This window comes from Tamandua tetradactyla, chromosome 14 (assembly GCF_023851605.1).
Source record: "Tamandua tetradactyla isolate mTamTet1 chromosome 14, mTamTet1.pri, whole genome shotgun sequence".
NCBI lineage: Eukaryota > Metazoa > Chordata > Mammalia > Pilosa > Myrmecophagidae > Tamandua > Tamandua tetradactyla.
Window position 1 is genome coordinate 12,884,976 of NC_135340.1, and position 20,906 is coordinate 12,905,881.

The 20,906-nt window shown below is 34.2% G+C and overlaps 1 long non-coding RNA gene and 1 pseudogene across 1 annotated transcript in view; one reads left to right on the forward strand and one right to left on the reverse strand.

Moving 5' to 3' along the window:
- The window catches only part of LOC143654807 (uncharacterized), a 182,633-nt gene that overhangs the window by 88,081 nt on the left and 73,646 nt on the right, over positions 1–20,906 (reverse strand). The gene's annotated exons all lie outside the window — the stretch shown is intronic.
- LOC143654806 (cleavage and polyadenylation specificity factor subunit 5 pseudogene) lies at positions 5,746–6,805 on the forward strand (annotated as a pseudogene).

The following is a 20,906-nucleotide window of genomic DNA, read 5'->3' on the forward strand; positions in this document are numbered from 1 at the left end:
GGCGGTAATCCTCTTTGACCTTGACAGCCAATATCTGTCATTCAATGCAGCATCATTTCTCCCTAGTTAAGAGGGTGGCGGTCACAATTTCCAACTCAATGTAACCATTTCTGTGTCTCCTGATAGAAGAATTCCACTATTAGATTGCAAAACTCTTGAAAGCAGAACCCTGAATGACTGAGATAGTAGTTTGAATGTTGGAAATGGGCACAAATTATTAGCAACTTATTTCTTTTCCTTGTTTCATAAAACTCAGAATATATATAGACTATGGTATATAAAGCAACAAGTCATTGTTTCAGACAGTATTTCTTATGGTGTAAAATAAGGTAAGTCTTTGTTTCAGAGACTATTTTGCAGTCATTAAGACAGCACCCCCAAACATTCAAGATTTTCTCTCTGGGATGTTGCTGTAATGAGATTTAATAGACCAGTGCAGTCCTGTATAAGTCCAGTGGTTATTGGGCCAAAAGGAACAGAAAAGTCTGTGGGCTCTAGGTAATCATCTTCAAATTTAATCAGAAAATAATTTCCTTGAACAAAACTTATATTGTTTGGAAACAATAATGATAAATAAAGCATATAGAAACTCAAGTGAAAGCAAGCTGCCTTTCTGCTAAAGAACTATAAATTTGTAACTAAAAATTCCCTTATTAAAACCCAACCCATCTCTGGTGTGTTGCATTCTGGCATCTTTAGCATACTAAAACAATTGAAAACACCCAATTTCATAAATAAGTAAACCAAATAGTCAGTAAATGAGGGCCAGTTTATTTTGCATGCTCATCTAACTTCTTTGATATGTATGCTCTCTATCAGGGCCAATGTATTATGTCAGAGCTATTTCTCAAAATGACACATTCAATTGCCAATAAGGACTATAGCCTCTGCCATAGTATATGTTCGGGACTTGTCTCAGGCCATATCACTTTCTCATCAGCACAGGTGCTTCAAGCTCTATCGATTCTCTGGGTAACTAGTTTGTACCTCAGCCTAGATCAGCTGAACAGACATTTCTTCTAGACCTCACTAAGAGTCAACAGAGTTTAACTCATTTGTGCAAGAGGCTGGAATGGATTATATAAATTTATATGTGGGCATGAATATTGGAAGGCATGGTGTGTTGGGGGCCAGTTACCATACTAGCTACGTGATGAGCTATTAGAGTTGGTTAAACTCTTTCTCTTGGATTTTCCTCTATCTTTGTCCCCTTGTGGTATGTTGGAATTCTTACTTTAGTTATAAATCTATAGCTGGAAGATATATCATGGTACATTACTATAACTGAGAATGTGAAGCACAGGGAGTTTTTAGAACAACAAAGCTATTTTAAATGATAGTATTATGGTGGGTACATGACACTATGCATTTTTCAAAGCCAGTAGAATTTTACAGCAAAAAGAATGAACTTTGATGTGTGCAAATTAAAACAAAAATCATTTAGGAGGTCTGGATATCCCAGGAAGGAATGAAGACTGACAAAAGAATCTAATTGTTTTACTAAATAATCTCACTGAAAAGAATTGGTCAAAAAAAAATGTTGACCTAAGTAATTTTTTTAAATAAATGAAGACAGTGAGACTAAAGGCAAAATGAAGTGGGTTTAAGTACTGTTTGTATTTGATAACATTGTCTCCGACTGTGTAGGATTAATAATTCTGAGATGACTGCACATAATACTGGAATTGAACAATTATGGTGGTGAATGGTGGGAAGCAGCTTTCTTACTTTTGGAGAGTGAGGTTACACAGAAGCAAGGGAAGAAGTCTAGAGAGTGATATGTGTGTTAATGTATTAAAATTGCAGACATGGGCGGGCCGCGGTGGCTCAGCGGGCAAAGTGCTTGCCTGCTATGCCGGAGGACCTCGGTTCGATTCCCGGCCCCAGCCCATGTAACAAAAAACGGAAAAACAAAATACAATAAAACAAGAAAATGTTTAAAGATGTTTCCCTTTCTTCCTTCCTTCCTTCCTTCTATCCTTCCTTCCTTCTCTCTGTCTTTCCTTTAAAAAAAAAAAAAAAAAAAAATTGCAGACATGAATATTGTATGAGTTAGGGTTCTCTAGAGAAACAGAATCAACAGGGAACACTTGCAAATATAAAATTTATGAAAGTGTCTCATGTGACCGTAGGAACGCAGAGTCCAAAATCCACAGGGCAGGCTGTGAAGCCGATGACTCCAATGGATGGCCTGGATGAACTCCACAGGAGAGGCTCACTAGCCAAAGCAGGAATGGAACCTGTCTCCTCTGAGTCCTCCTTAAAAGGCTTCCCATGATTGCATTTAGCATCACTAATTGCAGAAGACACTCCCCTTTGGCTGATTACAAATGGAATCAGCTGTGGATGTAGCTACGTGATCATGACCTAATCCTATGAAATGTCCTCATTGCAACAGACAGGCCAGCGCTTGCCCAATCAGTTGAACAGGTACCACAACTTGGCCAAGTTGACACCTGTCCCTAACCATGACAAATATAGACTTATTTAGATTAATATGGTTGCAGATGGGTATACATAGAAATATTTATAGAGGTGTATATACATAGGTAGGCACACATAAGTATTTTCTGGCTTTGTCTGCTGAGAGAGCTCACAAGCAATGGCAGCCAGTAGCAACAAGCATCCTGACACCCATATTTGTTTTCTAATAAATTTCTCCAATGAAAAGAAATGGAAGTCCTTGAAGAAATGCTTGATTTTAGGCCTGGGATAGGAATATATAAGGTGATCCTGGAGCATCTTTTAGTGCCAGAAAGTAAAGAAATCCTCAAAAAACAAAAGCATGTGGTTATGCCAAACAAACACAAAATTCAAGTGAAAGAGCTCCCAATGGACAAAGCCTAAATAATTTGAATAACACCATAGAAAATGGTATTGGATTATAACCCAAAATGTGAAATACACATCTATAACTCCATACTGATATATACAAATAATGCAATAAATAAATTAATTTGAGAAAATAGAAAAGTATCTCTTAAATAGAAGAATTTCAAATAATTTAACCACCCACTCTCTGTAAGGAAGTGCAGAGTAACTCCTATCTCTTAAATTTGCTTAAGAGGAAACTTCACAGAAGAATGACATAATAAAAACTATCTCAGCAGGAGATAAAGATTAATATCAACATTGATATTGGCAAGTCATGTTAGAAGTATGTTACCCTTAATATGATCTGATGAAAGTGGCACTTTACCTCTAAGTTTTTCCTCCCCAAAATCCATACCCCCAGTCTAACCAAAAGGAAAACATCAGAAACATTCATATAACCAAGGAGTTATAACAGAGAAAATAGGATTTGACAAATGAGCATGACTGCTGAATCGCTATACTGGTATTTCTTTTAGCCTCCAGTGCTTTGGAGCAGCTAGAAGGAAAAATCTGAAATAGTGGAATGGTAACCCATAACAAACTCTGAAATCTGTTCTGTAACCACTTGTTGAAGTGTTCTTTGAAAATTACTGCTTTTTCTTTCTTTTTTTGTATATATATTTTTCACAATCAAAAATGTTTAAAGAAACTAAGGGAATCTTAATAAAGTAAAGACTTTGGTTAACAATAAACTAGTAACATTGACCCATTAAGTGGAATAAATTTACCACAATTTTCCATGATATGAGAAGGTAAAAAATAAAGTAAACTTGTCATGAGGCACAAGGGAACTCTATGAATTATCTTTTCAGTTTTCTATAAATCTAAAACTATTCCAAAGTAAACATTTATTTTTAAATGAAAGTTCATCAATAGGGAGGGCAATACCTATATTTGACAGTTAAAGAATAATCACTAGAATATTTATGTGTAATGTCAATAACTTAAATATATAATGTCCAGAGCACAATGCTAGTACCCCAGAGTCAGCAGATGTTCAAGTGTCTTCTGTCTTTCCGCCTTATCATCCTCATCCTGACCTTGATTCCCAATGCCACCTCATGGTTCAAGACACCACTATATTGGTGGAATACTGGGTTGCAAGCAGGAAGAACAGAAAAGGCCTGGGGGCAATGTGATTGCACTTTCTAACTGAGTCAACTCCATTCAAGCAATCTTCCCAGAAGTCTGACATATATTTTTCACATATAAAGGGTAAGAATTCATTAACAACTTAGCTTGAAAGAAAGCCTGCAGAGATGTTTAGATATAAGCTTTGCCATTCTCAGAGAGATTCAGGGTTTTCTTACTGAGGAAGACATCTATAATTTATATTGAGATGTATCTAATATCCTGTGCCATAGATCCATATCTCAAATTAAAGAGCAGATAGCTTCTAAATTTATTAAAGATAGAATTGTAAAAAGTAAAATAGAACAAAAATGTAGGTCAAATATGAGGTTAACATTTTTCTAATCTATGATTGGGCAAATACTTTAGAATCTGTGAAAATAAGTAATCAACATAAAAGTAAAACTGATAAATTATATACAAATTGCATTAAAATGTAAGCTTTTGTGTGCCAAAATATGTAAAATTAATAGCAAATACAAATTAGAATGTATTTTCAAGCTATGTGATAGACAGTGGATTAATGATTTTTTATGTGTTAAAAGCCCTGAAGAGTCCTTAAGAAAAAATATGAATACTGTGAATACCACACGACTTGGAGTTTTCCTGAAGTTATGGGGAGTCTATAGCACGGCATCTGACATCACAGCACTTACCAGGTTCATTACTGAGTATGTTGTAATACACAGAATTTCCAAATGAATACCAAATTCAGCCCTTACTAATAGTAGCTCCTCCTTTTTATCACAACATTTTAATCTATTCATTTTTTCATTAAAAAAAGAAGTTTGAATGCCTACTATGCAGTTTGGAAAGATGGGTAGATTGGAGAAGGGAGAGTTGAGGAAACAAACATAATGAAAATGGATTAAAAAATCTTACTGAAATATAGTCACATTTTACCTATTGTCGGAAAAAGGTCACAGCTTATTAGAATTAGATCTAGTTTCTGCCACCCTTTATCTTATGTTAAAATACAGACATATTAGGGGTGCAAGGGTAGTTCAGTGGTAGAATTCTCACCTTACCATGTGGGAGACCTGGGTTCAATTCCCAGCTCATGCACTTCCCAAACAAACAAAGAAACCAACAACAACAAACAAATAAGTCAACAAATGGTGTTGCAATAACAGGATACTCACATGGAAAAAGAATGAAATGTGACCCTGCCATACAGCATACAAAAAAAACATATATATATAATGTAGTCATATTATATTTAATGTTATTGGATTATTTCATATTTATGTGTTCTTTCTCTCATCTAGACTTCTTAACTTTCTCTCTTCAAAGCCAGGGCCTCCCATTTATTTTGTTCAATTATTGTCACGTGTCCTGATTCCTAGCTTGTCCTTTTTCTCCCTCACATTTGTTTCCACCATCTCTCAAAATTGGTAAAGGTATGGTTTGCACTGACCTTTCACTAAAGGACTTCATTGACTGTGTTTCCTCCTTAAAGTAAAAAAGTTCAGCATTAAAAACTGTGTTAAAAAAAAAATTCTATTCTCAAAGCAAATGTTTTGCCTATCTCACTATAATTTTATAAGATTTTGTCTTTGGAACAAGATCAATGAACAAGATTAAGTGCTGCAAGAAAGAGAGTCATTCATCAACAGTGTTTCCTTTGATTCAAAGAAAACAGATACTCTGTTCAGAAAAATTTGCTTTATTTGGCTCATAAGTAGTGGGTCTTCCGTGAGAAACCCAAAATCACAGATAAAATGTTACCTGTAGCTTCTCTTGCACTCTCACGTTAATGGCGGGTGGCGGCTGCTGAGGGGACCCAGATAATCGCTACCTGCACGGGGAAAGTCTTCCCTTCCTCCCCCTTTCTGCTCTCAGGCAGTGTCCGTCCTCGCCAGCATGTCGGTGGTGCCGCCCAATCGCTCGCAGACCGGCTGGCCCCGGGGGGTCAACCAGTTCGGCAACAAGTACATCCAGCAGACCAAGCCCCTCACGCTGGAGCGCACCATCAACCTGTACCCTCTTACCAATTATACCTTTGGTACAAAAGAGCCCCTCTATGAGAAAGACAGTTCTGTTGCAGCCAGATTTCAGCGCATGAGGGAGGAGTTTGATAAAATTGGAATGAGGAGAACTGTAGAAGGAGTTCTGATTGTACATGAGCATCGGCTACCCCATGTGTTACTGCTACAACTGGGAACAACTTTCTTCAAATTACCTGGTGGTGAACTTAATCCAGGAGAAGATGAAGTTGAAGGACTAAAACGCTTAATGACAGAGATACTAGGTCGTCAAGATGGAGTTCTGCAAGACTGGGTCATTGATGACTGCATTGGTAATTGGTGGAGACCAAATTTTGAACCTCCTCAGTATCCATATATTCCTGCACATATTACAAAGCCTAAGGAACATAAGAAGTTGTTTCTGGTTCCGCTTCAAGAGAAAGCCTTGTTTGCAGTCCCTAAAAATTACAAGTTGGTAGCTGCACCATTGTTTGAATTGTATGACAATGCACCTGGATATGGGCCCATCATTTCTAGTCTCCCTCAGCTTTTGAGCAGGTTCAATTTTATATACAACTGAATTTCTGCGCAGTGGAGAAGTAAAAGAAGCCGTCTCTGTGAGCACAGCTATACAGTGTAGAAGAATAAACATGGTAGAAAAGTTTTTTTGGTTTTCTGTCTTTTGCAATCCCTAAATTGCCCCCTACTTTCTATTGTTTAAATAGTAAAGTTAATATGAAGAACTAGCTAGTGGTGTAAACAAATGTGATAATGTTTAATTCACTTTGGTTCTACTCATACTTTTTTGTACAACATTAAACAAAGTGGACTTCTTTGTATTTGTATTTTTTTTTACTTCACATTAAACTTTTAAAATTCTTAAAAAAAAAAAAATGTTACCTGTAGCCTTTTGCAGATGTACAAACATTTATTACTCTCTTCATGCTCCACACTCTTTAATGTATCCTAAGGAGGAGAAAGGCCTTTGCTGGTTAAGATTAAGGGCATTTTAAAGGCCACCTTTCCCGTTAAAAAACATGTGCACTGGGATATATTCTCAAATCAGAATTGCTTCTGCTTCGAAGCTGGAGAGGTAACAGGTATTCCCTTCTTCCAAAGGATTAGTGAGTGGTCAGCTCTCTCCTGCAGTTTCTTGTTCTCTCTGTTTCTGTCTCTCTGCTACAGCTACATTCACACAACACACACACACACACACACACACACATATACACACACACTTCCATTTCAGTGGGGAAAAGGGTTCTAGGCCTTCTCCTATTTGGGTAAAGATTATTCCCAGCTCTGTATACCCTAACATACTGAGCAGACACCAGCATGAGACCTGTGATAAAGGAAGTCTCTGAAGCCCACCTATTCAAATTAAACAAATAGGTTAGCCCATAGAAAAAGGAAGAGTTTGCTACGGAGTTTAGAGTCTAAGGCTCACCCACTATTTAATTTTTTTCTTTTCTTGACTTTTTCTTAAATCCTTGCACCCGTGAGTACATTCAGGTGTAGATAACTGATTAATGGTAGGATTCATGTGTCCCTGGATGCCTTTATTATAAGTTCCATAACTAACATCTGACATAGTTTCAGCAGGACAACTAATATATCCAGTGGAATAAAAAATTTAGGGAGGCTTCTAAAACAGTGATTCCTAATCCAGATTACAGACTATCTCCAGGAGAAGCTTGTTTTTTTTTTCAAACTATTCTTAAATTTAAACATTCTCACATGCATTTCCCCACAACATTGTTTCCTTCCCTATTAATGTTTATATTAACTGTGTTTAACAGACTTATTTAAAGGAAATGTGGTGCTTGGATTAAGAAAAGTATTTAGAACTCACTTTTTTAGTGTGTATAGTTCAACCTCAGGTTGACCTGATAATTACTCATTTAACACACTTATATTTCCAGCAACTATACTTCCAGCAACATCTTAATGGCTCTAAATGGTTAGCTCAATCTTTTTAATATTTATGAGCAAGTACTATTTGCTCATTTTTTCAGATGAAAAAGCTGTAGTGGAAGAAATTAAGAAATTTATCCATGGATACAAATCTAGTAAATGGTAGAATTGTATTTGAACTCAGACAGTCTGAAATCTGATGTCCTAGGTTCCTAACTACAAAACTTTGCTTGCAATATACTGAATGCAGTATGAAAGGTAAATCTTCAACAGTGACATGGATCAATATTGCTTGAACCTCAAAGAGCAAAAATATATAAACTAACAGTATGTAACTTTCTAAATTTAAATGTAAATTAACTAAGATAAAATAAAACAAAAAATCCTCCAGCTCAATAGCTACATCTTGTCAATGGTCACCATGTTGGAAAGCAGATTTCTATCATTACCCAAAGTTCTATTGAAGAACACTTGAGTACCTCACAACTTTATCAGCATTTGTTGTGCAAAAGGCCCAAATAGAGGGCAATGTTATCTCAATGGGAGGAAATCTACTATGCCAGTGCTTCTCAAGTTTTAATGTGTATTTAAGTCACCTGCGAATTGTGTTTAAAGGTGGATTCTGATTCACTTGGTCCACCACAGGAACTGAGGTTCTGCATATCTGAAAAGATCCAAGATGTGGACAATACTACTGGTCCATGATCCATACTTCTGGTTACAAAATGGTGGCCAGAATCCCATAAAGGACCCACAGAGGGCTCCTTCACGGTTGAAGAGTCATATTGCTTGGTGGACTCAGATGGCAGGAACATTTCATCAAGAGGTCATAGCTACTTTTGGATTAAATACACATAAACAAAAACATATACCACACCCCCCAACATCATCACCATCATTTCTGGTTGGCATATATTCTGGGACAATGTTAATCATATCTAAAGTCAGTGCAATATTCCCTGAAAACAGGCAGAATAGATTGCTCTGTCTTTGTACTGCTGGGGCTGTGCACTGGTAGGAGACATAGTGCTTTCCATAGTTGCTCAAATTTCCGTTTTCTTCTATTCTATTAACAGATATAAATATGTATTGGCAGAATGGGAAAAAAAAGGCAGAATAGAGTTTTTATTTTTTTTACCTTCAGAGAAAAAAAGTTTAACCAAAGCCCAGCGACTGAATGATCTGAAAAAGGGTGAGCTAAGAGATGCTTAAAGAGGTGACTTACTGAGCATTCTGACTTGGGGCAATATCCCAGTTACTCCTATTCTCAGCATTCTCCTTGCAGCATATCATTCCATATGGGCCTTAGGAAGACAGAATGCCCACCAGGAGTGGGATTCAGACATCCCAGAACTACTGGCAAAATCCTTCCCTAATGTTATTCATTATCCCCAGCAATTATTAGTTAGGTGAATATAAGTTAATGGATGTGTATTTTCTACGTAAATGTAGCAAAGGTTAATAAAATTGCTGTATTTGTAGAATATATTAAATTATTTTTACAAATAACAGCATCCTCTATCTAAGGAAATCTGCTGAATATCTAGATGGAATGTATACAATTTATGAGAGAGCTGCAGCACATAATTGTCATAACTGAAATTCATGTTCTGAACAAACTTATGAAAAGTCTAAATTTGAAGTCTGAAAAAAATGTATAAAAGCTGTCCTTGAAATCCTCTCATTTTCTCTTTCACACTTTAAAAATAGGTAGTAATCTACATATATGGATGACCTACAGCAATTCTAAGATTCTTTTTATGATGCTCTTAAGTAAATAAATAGTATATTCCAGTTACACAGTATCCCCTTAGAGGAAATTTGGACCTAGCAGGTAAAGTGATTGTGTTTTGAGGTGACAACATTTTTGAAATATCAGAGCTATCCAGTGATTCCTAGGGTTCAAGCCTACTACATAGGACTTATTGCATACTTTTAAGTATAACTGCATATGCTTGTAGCTTCAGTATAAAATTATTTTTCTCTTGCAGAACTGTTTGCCAGCTCTCCTTCATTTGGGTTCAGCTGATGCTAGCTGAGAGCAGCTACACTTCATTGTAAGACAAGATTTGGACTGCTTCATTTCTTTGTACATTCTGGGACCAGTACTTAGCCAGAGCATGTTCTTCTCATGGTGGAAGATAGGATGTGCAAGAGGGCAAGCCAAGACTCACAAACACATCCAAACTCTCTGTCATGGAGTGTCCACAAAAATAAGTCATGTGACCAAGTACAGAATCATTTGGGTGGGACTCTTCCCACGGGGGAGGGAAGAGGGAGTGTACATTTGCAGAATAGAAATACACCACTACGTCTACTGATTGTCACATCTTTTATAGACTTGCCCTTACTTTTGCTAAAGGTGAGGTAATGCATATCAAGAATTGCAAAAGTTTGATATTTTTACCCTACGCGTAGACTAGTAAGTTAGTCTGCACAATTTCACGGACTTCTGGGTTGGAGACGAAGGTCTTTATTGCCCACAACATGCAGCAGGCCTCATGAGCTTCAGGTTTTTATCTTTCCACTGATCCCTCTAGTACCACCTGGGAGATGAGAAGGAGAGCCCAGGTGAGGTTATGCCACAGCCAAAGAACTTCAAGTGTGGGAAACCCCTGACCTTTTAGGTTGACTACTGACAAACTTGTCCAAAATTTTTTTCGGAAGGGAGACATTATCTATATTATCCTGATTAGGAAGCATGTCTCCCCCCTGCTGCAAAGGAAGACATTACCCTATCCTCCAAGGATGTTTCCTTACAAACCTCCTTGAGAAGCTATTCTAGAAGGAAAACAACAAGCACAAGACATGCAGAAATAGCATGGAGAATTTTCTCTTAACAATGAATAACTGAAAAGTCTCTTACATTCATGGCATATACATTCTTCTGAACACTCACACAACCTGCAGTAATCCCCTTTACAATACGGCTCCTTTATGTGCCTAGAAGACAACTCTCCATTTTTTATTCAAAATGACTCCTGTGTTGAGTAAGATGATTTCCAAAATTCAACTTGCACTTCTAGGATTTTTGATGAAATATAAACTATGCTCCTCAGAGATATGAGGCATATGCACAGGGATAAGGACAGAAAAGAATATTCTATCACCATTATGGATAAAAGAAGGGGTTGGGGAATTTTTAACATTCTTCTGCCAAAATGTCAATAGTGATGACTATTTTTCATGACATGACTTTATTAAGACAAGTGTCAAAAGACCATACTATACAATCCTCCTATGACTGGCAATCACGATGATACTGGATTGTTCTGCCCAACATTACTACACCTTCAAACATCACCCATCCCATGAAATAAACTTTTAAATCAAAGACAAGTGACTGAGAATTACTTTTAATCATTTACAAACAGCAAATATCAGAAGAGATCTTTTAAGTTTGGAATCATACCCAATTCCTCATAAATTCCTCACACCACATTTGCCAAGACAAATATTTTTATGGCCTATGTTGGGTACCCAGAATTGTCAAAACAATGGTTATTAGTATTAGACTTTCTTCCCTTCTTCAACATAAACAATGTATTCCTGTATTTCCTACTATAACTGAGTAAAAAGATATATATTCATTTGCATTATTATATTCTCCTTTGAATATTTTTGAGGGGCACAAGAATACTTAGTGCTAGGTTTATCAGAGATCACAAGTATTAGACAATAGGGTGGTGAGGAAGATGGGGGAGATATGCAACATGGAGTTGTGTCTCATCTTTCAAATATATACAAAATGTACCATGGAGCAATAGTGAAACTTCTTATTCCCATATGAACAGAAAAAGTCACTGCATATATTGAGAAGGGTACGGAATGAAGGACACATTGTCTTCTCCAACTCAGTTTCTTTGAAATGGTAGAGTCAAGGAAGAAGGTTATGCAAATATATATTTTTTTAATAGTCACATTTCATGGAATTTGCTCCAAAAATATTGTGTTTCACTATATATGAGTTATTTTTCAGTTATGTTTTTGCCTAGCTCATCTTTCTTGACTCATTAGCTTCTAAATTCATGGATTTTGACCAAAAATTCCAATCTTATGACTTTCCTGAAGCATGACTTCTCAATGAAATGATATTCTAGTTTTTCTTTTTCTCAAAATCTGTTACAATTGTACATGCTTCAATTTGAAATTGAAACATTATAAAACCCTTTAAATATTATATTTAGATTGAGTAATTATCTATGAATATTCTATAGCTTTTGTTTATCAAGTATTTGAATTACAGTTAATCAATATAGCAGTCAGTTGAAGACTGCATTAATTCAGTAACGATGTATTTAATACACAATACACATTTGTGCTATCTACTATATGTTAAATAATGAGGTTTGGTGTTTTAAAAAGAAAAGGCAAGGGCAGGCCATGGTGGCTTAGCAGGCAGAGTTCTCGCCAGCCATGCTGGAGACCCGGGTTTGATTCCTGGTTCCTGCCCATATAAAATAAATAAATAAAAGGCAAGGTTAATCAGGATTATTTGAAAATGTTTTTTTTTTTGATAATTGTTTACTCTTAATTAAGAAAAACAAAGTAAGGGATAGATTGAATTGAATTGCCTTAAAAATCAATACTATTTCAGAGATTACCAGAGGTAAATCAATGCATACATTTTCATCAAAAAGTAGGAAGGTCTTCATTTGAAGCAGCCAAGAGAAGAAACTTTTTAAGAAGGAAGAAATTAACCATTTTTAAAGGAATCCTCTGTGATAGTGTGTGTGTGTGTGAGTGTATATGGCAATTTAGCAACTAATATAACATTTTAATTATTTTTCACATGCTCTTATTAGGGAAAATATCTTTGCTATATTTATAGTACCAAATAATTGCATATTTAAAAACATATAAGGGAATAGACTGGCTATTTTTACTAGCCATATGGATAATTTTGGCTCTGTATATTCACATATGTTGAAGTCCCTACTTTGTCACATATTTGCAGAATTTTTGTGAGGCCAGAGATTTAAAAATATCAAGAAGAATTAAGAAATTGAAAGCGTAACAATGTTATTTGCCATGATTGCATAGAACTAACCTCATGCATGGCATTATGCAGTAGCATAGCCAGGGAAATATGCGGGTTCACATAAAGCTCATGATCTAAATAATATAAAACCAATCCAGTGCATTTTCTATAAAAAGATCAACCTGCTAGAAGTTACATGCTACTTCCATTCCAAGACTACATCACGTTTTGAAGATATTGACCTTGGGTTTCAGGTACCCACAGGAATGGAAAGCAAACTTATTTCTATGTAATAAATAACTAAAAATACTGATGGATTCTTATACGAGAAAATAGGCTTTCTGGCTATTTGTATGTCTTCTTTGGAGAGATGCTTATTCTCTCCAAAGTGTTTTCACCCATTTTTGATTTGTTTTCTTTCTTTGTCTTTTTGCGGTTAAATTGAAGGATTTCTTTGTATATTCTGGATATTAAACCTTTATTGGATTCATGATTTCCAAATATTTCCTCCCATTTTAGAAGTTGTCCTTTTACCTTCATGATAAAGTCCTTTGAGGCGCAAATCTTTTTTTCATTTTGATGAGATCCCATTTATCTATTTTTTGTTCATTTATTTCTTGTGCTTTGGGCATAAAATCTACAAAACCATTGCCTGACACATGGTCCTGAAGATGCTTCCCTATTTTTTCTTCTAGGAGTTTGATAGTTATTGCTATTATTTTTCAGGCTTTGATACATATTGAGTTGAGTTTTGTATAAGGTGTGAGGTAGGGGTCCTCCTCCTATTTGCATATGGAGATCCAGTATTCCCAGCACTATTTGTTAAAGAGAAAGTGCTTTCCCAATTGAGCAGTCTTTGTCCTCTTGTCAAAAAATCAGCTAGGCATAAATGTGAGGGTTCATTTCTGAGCTCTCAGTTCACTGCTATTGGTCTATACTTCTGTCCTTGTGCCAGTATCAGAGCTGTTTTGATTGGCTTTGTAAGAATTTTAAGATTGGAAGTGTGATGCCTCCAACTACTTTCTTCTTTTAAGATGACTTTGGCTATTTGGAGCCCACTACCCTTTCATATTAGTTTGTTTTCCCATTTCTGCAAAGAAGGTTGTTGGACTTTTGGTTAGGATTGCATTGAATCTATAAATTGCTTTGATTTGGAATGACATCTTAACAATATTCAGTTTCCCAGTTGTAAATGCAGATGACCCTTCCATTTATTTATTTCTTCTTTGATTCCTTTTAGCAATATTTTATGGTTTTCTGTCCACATGTTCTTTACATTCCTGGTTTGATTTATTCATAGATACTTGATTCTTTTAGTTACTACTTCAGTTAATATTGTGAGTGGAATTTTATAAGTTTATTCTTTTGATTGTTTAATGCTTACATATAGAAACTGGTTTTGAGTGCTGATAGTCTACCTTGTTACTTTGCTGTGTCCATTTATAGGCTTTGGAGCTTTGTTCTAAATTTTCTAGGATTTTCTGTATTAGAGTTATATCATCTGCAAATAGAAAAAGCTGTGCTTCTTCATTTCCAAATTCAATGTCTTTTATTTCTTTCTTCTTGCCTAATTTTTGTGGCAAGTACTTCCAGTACAATGTTGAATAACAGCGATGACAGTGGGCATCCTTGTCTTCTTCTTGATCTTAGAGGGAAAGTTTTCAATCTTTTACCATTAAGTATGATATTATCTATGGGTTATCATGTGTGCTCTTTATCATGCTGAGAAGTTTCCTACTATTCCTAGGGTTTTTTGGTGTTTTTATCAAGAAGTGGTAGTGGATTTTGTCAAATGCCTTTTCTGCATCAATTGAGATGATCATGATTTTTTTCTTCATTCTGTAAATGTGGGGTATTATATTAATTGATTTTCTTATTAACATAAAATCAGTTAATACAAATCATCCTTTTATATCCAGGATAAATCCCACTAGACCATGGTGAATATTTCTTTTAATATGGGTTGGATTAGTTTTGCTAATATTTATCTGAGGATTTTTGCATCTATAATCATAAGAGATATTGGCCTGTAGGTTTTGTTTCTTTTAGTATCTTTATCTGGCTTTGGTATGAGGGTGACATTGACCTCAAAGAATGAATTAGGGGGTTAATTCTTAAATCTTTGGAAAAGTTTGAACAGAACTGGAGCTAAATCTTCCCAAAATGTTTGGTAAAATTCCCCCTGTGAAACAATCTGGCCCTGGGATTTTCTTGGGAAATTTTTTATTTCTGATTCAATCTCTTTACTAGCGATTGGGTGTTGAGAGCTCCCATTTCTGCTTTGAGTCAGTATAGGTAGTTGGTGTGTTTCTAAGAATTTGCCCATTTCATTTATGTTATTTAATTTATTGACATACGGTTGTTCAGAGTATCCTCTTAGAGTCCATTTTTAAAATTTACTTTAGTTTTAATTATATAGCATTATTAATATGTTACTAATTATACAGGTTTTAATTCTTAATCTTAGGTGTTACACAGATACCCAAAGTTCCAGGAAACGACCAAGTCATACAAACATCAAAACATTTCAGAACTCAGAAACAACAGCCAAAGCACAAGACTTAATGTGTTACAATCCATTTTATTTCAGCGAGGCTAGTAGTAATGTCTCCCTTTACATTTCTGATATTCTTTATTTGTATTCTCTTCTTTTATCTTTGTTGATCTAGCCAAAGATTTGTCAGTTTTATTTATCTTTACAAAAAGCCAACTTTTGATTTTGTTAATACTCTCTATGTTTTTCCTATTCTCTACAACTGAAAGGCAAACAATCCAATTTAAGAATGGGAAAAATATTTGAATAAACATTTCTCCAAAGAAGATATACAAATGAGCAATAAGTTCATGAAAAGATATCAGATATCATTAACCATCAGGGAGATGCAAATCAAAATCACAATATGATACCATTTAACACCCTTCAGAATGGCTGCTATTACAATTGGAAAATTACAAGTGTTGTAGAGGAAGCAGAGAAATAGGATCATCCACTTATTGATTTTGCCTCAATACAAAGTAAAATGGTACAGTCACCATGGAAAATAATTGTGCAGTTCCTCAGAAATCTAACTATAGAATTACCATAGGACCCAACAATCCTACTACTACGCTTATGCCCAGAAGAATGGAAAGAAGGGACTGTACAAATATTTGCACACCTATGTTCATGATGACATTATCCACAGCTGCCAAAAGATGGAATCAGGTTAAGTGTATGTTAAAAACAAAATATAGTCTATACACACAGTGGAATAGTTTTCAGCCATAAAAAGGAATGCAGTTCTGACAGGTGGGACACAGGGATGAGCCTTGAAGACATTATGTTGAGTAAAATAAGCCAGACACAAAAGAGCATATTTTGTATGAGCTTACTGGTAGGAAATAATTAGAATAAGCAAACTCAATGAGTCAGAACCTAGAATACAGTTTGAAGATGGGGCATGGAAAGGGAATGGGAAATTAGGATTAAAATGTGCAGGTTCCTCTTTAGAATTATGGGAATGTTTTGGTATGGGTGGTGGTAGTTGTAAGAAACATTCCACACCAAGGAAGGTGTTATATTACAGTGGTATATTGGAATCCTGTATTTTATGCGTGATTCTTCTATAAACCCATAACTCCCTTAATAGCAAAAAGTAAAAGAGGACAAAATTTTTAAAAAATGTTCAACAAAAAAACGTGTTGCGGGTGGGCCGCGGTGGCTCAGCGGGCAAAGTGCTTGCCTGCTATGCCGGAGGACCTCGGTTCGATTCCCGGCCCCAGCCCATGTAACAAAAACGGAGAAACAGAATACAATAAAACAAGAAAATGTTTAAAAAATGTTTCCCTTTCTTCCTTCCTTCCTTCCTTCTATCCTTCCTTCCTTCTCTCTGTCTTTCCTTTAAAAAAAAAAAAAAAAAAAAAAAAAAAAAAAACGTGTTGCATTGTTTTTGAATTTATACCTAATAAACTATTAGGAATTATATTTTAAAAAGTACCACAACAAAAGAAAAGAATTGTACATCTTAAAATCATTTAGGTAAATTCAGCTTTTATAGTTTTCAAATAAAAACCTCAATAAAATGTTGGTAAGTTTCCACTGAACCACCAAAAAGAATTATTTAAAATCACTATTCATTTCCATACTACAAATTATGTTATGACTTATGAAATAATTGAATAATGTTCATAAATCAATATAATACATAGAATAAAAGCTATAATCATAAGAGAAATCTTATCTTTTCAGGAAAATATTAAAAGAAAATCAGTAAAAATGAATATTTTTATAAACCTGGCAAAGTTGTATTCATTTAAAACTTATTTCTATATTCATTTGTTTGGTTTCACTATAATCTTCAAATACACCATGCTTAAATGTTTATTTAATTAGTTCTCAAAGTGTATATATTCCTGTATACATCACTCAAAACAGTAAGCTAGGACCTGTCCATCACTCCGGAAAGTCCCTTCATGACTCTTTCCAGTGAATCCCTGCCCTCACAGAGGCAGGGGCTCCATGTTTCTATCGTCATGGACTAGGTTTACCTGTCACAGACTTCATATAAATGGAATCATATAGTATGCTCTCGTGAATTTGCTTATTTTACTCAGCATGAATGTTCTTAGATGAACCCAGACATTCTGGGTATTGGGATTGTGTTTGCTTTTACTGTTAAGTAGCATCCCAGTGCATGAAATACTGAAATTGTTTTATATTTTGATGGGCGTGTGCATTTTTTTTTCAGCTGTAAGCTATTATAACATACAGGCTCTTTGAACATTGGTATACCAGTCATTTCGTTTGCAGATATTTTCTTTTCTCTTGACTAAATAACTAAATAAGTACAGTCAAAGGGCAGACCTATGTTGCATTTTATTTGAAAATATGAAGTCATTCTAAAACTATCTGTACCACTTCATACTCCCATCAAGAATTACTGCATGCTGTCATCAATATTTGGTTTGTTAAGTGTTTTCTTAAAAAGTTATTCTATAAGGTATGTAGTAGTATACAGAGGTGCATGAAATTTGCTAATGATGATGTGCAATTTTCTTGTCCCTTGCTTATATTCTTAATAAAATATCCATGCAAGTAATTTGCTCATTTTTAAATGTGTTGCTTGGATTTTATTATTACAATGAAAGAGTTATTTTCATATTCTGAACACTACAATTCTTCTTTGAGATATATATATATATATATATATATATATATTGCAAATAATTTCTTCTAGCCTGTGTTTTGCTTTTTATTTTTTGATGCTGTCTTTTAATGCTCATAGTTTAAAAAATTGTATGATGCCCAATTGCTTTTCTTTTTCATGTATGGGTATTCCCTCTTATTTCTAGCTAAAAATATTTTTACCTTAATTGCACAAAGCAGTTCTCTTACATTTTATTCCAGAGGGTTTGATATTTTTTATCAATTATATTTAAATTTAAGGTCAATTAATAAATGTGTGTATGGAGTGAGAAGTGGAGGTTATTTCCTTTTTCATACACTTACTCAGTTTTTCCAATACCATTTATTGAAATTAAAATCGTTTACCCATTTAATTGACTTGATATCCTTCATAAAAATCTATTGAATCTGTAGGTGTGTGTTTGCCCCTGAAATATCAATTTTGTTCCTTTCCATTATTTGTATGCCACTATGCCAATATCATCCTGTCTTAATTACTAGATTATATCTCGAAATTAAGTAGTATGAATCTTTCAACTTTGCTTTTTTTCATTCTCAAAAAAAGCAACTATTCTACCTCCTTTCCATTTCCATGAATATTAGTATTGGTTTGTCATTTTTTATTTTAAAAAAACTATGTAGATTACGAATGCAATTATGTTGAACATATAATTCAATTTAGGGGAAATTGATTTCTTAACCATATAATTTTTCCAATCCATGAAAAGGGAATATGGTATTGATTTAGCTGCTATTTAGTTAGTTCCTCTTTAATGTATCTCAAAAATGGTTCACCACGTTTCATGAAGTGATCTTACACAAAGCAGGCTAATTTTATTCCTAGGTAGTAGATGCTGTGTTAGTTATATTATAAGTGGTATTTTTTAATTTTTTTATTTCCAATTGGGTATTGATGCTATGTAGAAATACAATGTTTGTTTGTTTTTTATCACCTGTGTATCTTGCCAACTGATAAATCTGCATGTAAATTCTAGTGATGTTGGCAAGATTCCTTAGGATTTTGTATTTACAGAACTATACCTGCAAAAAAACTTCATTTCTTCTTTTACACCAGCTTTATTGAGATACAATTTAATACCATGAATCTCACCCATTTGAAATGTAGATGCATTTAGAGTGTTTAGAGTAGTTACAGAGTTCTTCAACCACCACCATGATTAAATTTTCACACTTCTCCCTTTTAAACTTTATGCCTAGTATCTATTTTATTACCTTTTTGCACTCAGATTTCCAGTGGTTAATAGAAGTGTGAGAACACACTTCCTTGCTTTGTTCTTATCATATGGAGTGAATGTTCGGTTTTTTAGCATTAAGTACATTGGGTGTTTTGTTTTTTTATTATTATTTAATGTCTTTTATCAGGTCTTTGACATTTTATATTGACTTTTTTCAATAATCTTAAATCTTATTGGTAAATACAATACTCTTTAGAAATTATCATCTTTATTTGCTTTTCAATTTAAATAATTTATTTAATTTGTTGTTGACTATGAAAAACAAAAACAAATACATTCATAAATTAAATTTTGCCTCTAAACATATATCACATTCATTTATATCAATGTATGCATATACTTTAAATACTACACACTTGATGGATAACTAACATTACAAAGGGGATCACAATGTAACACAAGTTCTCCTTGCTCCCTCATCACCAAGTTTGCAAGTAATCAAAGAAAACATTAGATTATTTTAAAGAATATTTCATTAAATTTATATCTCTAAACATTTCGTTTATGTCACTACTTTTGATTTTTCCCTTTTATGTATTATCTATTAATTTCCTTCTTTGATATTTGAGCACTTATCACAAACCTCATTTTTCTCAACCTCTTATCATTTTTATATGACCTTCAATTCTTCCATGTGTTTCATACATAATTACAAAAATTGAAACATTGGTTTCTTTCATCATCATTTCTTGAAAGTATATCCAGACACCCTTTTGTATAAGACAAGTCTATTATAGTTCAGTTATTTCTACTGTTACTTTTACATTGCCAAATTCATTGTCATTTATATTCAGTTTTATAATATTAGTTAATATTTCATAATGTTTGTCTATGGGTTGCTACTAAGTATTCAAAAAAAAGAGTTTTTATGTTATGATCATCTTTTAAATATTATTCACTCCACAAACCAGTAGTGTGTTATTATTGCATTCTTTTCTGATAATGCATTTTGTTTTTTTCTAGAGTTTTTAATTCATATTTTTTTATTGAATTAAGAATCTTTATCACCTTCCTAAGCCATCACATATTTTAAAGGATGATAAAAAATCTCCGGACTGCCCTTTCTTCCTTGATCCCAACACAGTATGGTATGTTTACTATTGACATGCTAAAACTTTATGATAATATGCTGAACTACAGGTATTATTTAACTCATTGAAATAGGTATTTAGTGGGTTCATTACCACCAAAGACATTCAGCCTTCAGGTTTAGAAATTGTTTCTACCATTTTGAAGACCTTATCACATCCATACTTCTGTTTGCATCTTATGTCAGAAAGAAGACTTCTTAGATTGTATCTTCATGTTTCTTATCTTTGATGGCATATTTTTATTTACTTTACGTTGTCCTCTCCTTTGGAGATATTTCCTCAACAACAGCTATATATTTTACCCGAATTTTAATTCTCAAGATATGTTTCTAGTCTTATTGTTATTTATTTTTACAATATCATCGTTTTCCAATTATAGATATAATATTTTCATTAAAAGCTCAAAAATATATTGTGGTTTCTTCAGTTCATTCATTTTTCCATATATTTTGTACACTATGCTTCCAAACACTCCTCAAATACCTTGTGATCCTGCACAAACTCAAGAATGAATCAATAAAAGTGATT